The following is a 2,500-nucleotide window of genomic DNA, read 5'->3' as shown; positions in this document are numbered from 1 at the left end:
AACACCAACAAAAAACCTCCCCACAGATTCCTCCCTATTGCACGAGTCACGTACATCTGCAATGAGCCATGGTCAAATATTTCACTGGTGATTTCGTGTTTTGGTGCCTCAGCGAGTTCAGACTGAAGGTGGATTCATTCGTCCTGATCAACTGACTCAACTCGATCTCTCTCTCTATGTCTTTGTCTTTGTCTGTGTGTGTGTGTGTGTGTGTGTGTGTGTGTGTGTGTGTGTGTGTGTGTGTGTGTGTGTGTGTGTGTGTGTGTGTCTGACGTCGTCCAGATTGATGCGGGTTCATCCCTGATCAATTAACTCACCCACTGTCTGTGTCTCTGTCTGTCTGTCTCTATGTCTCTCTGTCTGCCTATTTAGAATGTCTGTCTGTTTCTCTCTCTCTCTGACGTCCAGATTGATGCGGTCCATCCCTGACCAGTTTAACTCACCGCTCTGTCTCTCTCTCTCTGTCTCTGTGTCTGTCTGTCTCTCTTTCTCTCTCTGTCTCTGTGTCTGTCTGTCTCTCTTTCTCTCTCTGTCTCTGTGTCTGTCTGTCTCTCTTTCTCTCTCTGTAGTGTGTCACTCGCTTTCGTTTCGTACAGATGTGAGCGATGTTGTTTCTCTCAGTTTGACGCTATGTTATATTTGTACATTATGCATGTATGTATTTAGTATAAAAACATTTATATGCGTACATGTTTGTGTGCCTCTTAGAACAACGGCAGATGTGTAAGTCGGCCAAAGTGCACATCCTGCAGTCCTGCCCCCTGTATCAAGATGCACGGACGCAGCAGTGGCCCTATGGAGCCACACTGGCAGAAAAGCTCTGGGGCACCAAAGAAGACCTCATCAAGACCACCACCTTCATTTCCAGCACAGGACTGCAAGTCTGAGACCATGATCACGGGGAACGCAGAAGAAGAAGAAGAAGAAGAAGCTAACATCTTCACCGTTGGAAAATAAAGATTCCTTCCTTCCTTCATTCATCCATTCTCTCCCATCTCTCTCTCTCTCTCTCTCTCACTCTCTAAGTGCGTGCTGTACAACGGGACCTCGGTTTATCGTCACATCCGATTGGTAGATGAAAGGGCAAGAGTGGGACTGGAACCCACACCCTCACGGGACACAGTGTTGGCACAAGAGCGTCTTGACTGGCCACCCTGCCACCTTCCTTCCAACAACGCAACACGATCACACACAATGCACTGCGATGCATTAGAATACGATGCAATTTTATACAACACGTTACGATACGATACGACACGACACGATACGATACGATACAATACAATACGATATAATACAGTACAATGCAATGCGATACAATATAGTGCAATACAATACAATATGATACGATACAACACAACACAACACACACGACACGACACGACACGACACGACATCATCTCATCTCATCTATCCCATGACCCGTGGGTGGGTCGTTGGGGCACCATGGATGACTGCCTGGTCAGCTCGCGCCACCTGCCTCGGTCCTCAGCGGCCCTTTGAGTGTTGGCAAATGGCAGGCCCGTCCACTCTTTGATGTTGTCCTCCCACCGCTTTCTCTGTCTGCCTCTCTTCCTCCTTCCTTGTACGGTACCCTGCAGGATGATCTTGGCTAGGCCGTCTGATCGTGTGACGTGTCCATACCAGCGGAGCTTGCGTTCCTTCACTGTGGTTAGCAGGTCTTTGAATGGGCCAATGGCGTTTTGAACTCTTCTTTTCACTTCCTCATTTGTGATGTGGTCTTTGTATGTAATGTTCAGGATCTTGCGGAAGCATCTCATTTCCAGGGCCTGGATTCTTCTCTGGAGTTCTGCAGTGAGGGTCCAGGATTCGCAAGCGTATAGAAATATTGAGAAGATGAGGGAGCGCATTAGTCTGATTTTGGACGAGAGGGAGATCTTTTTGTCCTTCCATATAGTCTTCAATCGACTCAGTGCGGCAGTAGTCTGCGCGATTCTGGACAGGACCTCTGGTTTCGAACCCTCGTCTGACACAATGGCACCCAAATATTTGAAGGAGGAGACTTCTTCCAGTTTTTCACCGTTTACGTGCAAGTTGGACGTTACGCCTTGGCTGTTGTTGGTCATAACCTTGGTCTTCTCGGCACTGATCTCCATGCCGTAGGCTGATGATGTCTTGTCAAGTTTGTGCACGAGTTCTTCGAGTTCTTTCTCTTCTCCTGCCAGGTCATCAATGTCATCGGCAAAGCGCAGGTTGGTGATGACTCTGCCTCCAATGCTGACAGTTCCCACATGATCTTCCAGGGCGTCAGTCATGATCCTTTCAAGAAAGAGGTTGAAGAGAGTGGGAGAGAGTAGACAGCCCTGTCTGACTCCGACCGTGGTTCTAAACCAGTTACCCGTGCTACCATTGAAGAGGACTGCACTGGTTGCTCTTTCGTATAGGTTCTGTATGGCTTGGATGATGTCTTCACTGATGTTGAATTTGTGCATGGTGGCCCATAAGGCAGCGTGCCATACCCTGTCGAACGCCTTCTTGA

The sequence above is a fragment of the Babylonia areolata genome, chromosome 29 (assembly GCF_041734735.1).
Source record: "Babylonia areolata isolate BAREFJ2019XMU chromosome 29, ASM4173473v1, whole genome shotgun sequence".
Classification (NCBI taxonomy): domain Eukaryota; kingdom Metazoa; phylum Mollusca; class Gastropoda; order Neogastropoda; family Buccinidae; genus Babylonia; species Babylonia areolata.
Note: the sequence above shows the minus strand (reverse complement) of the source record.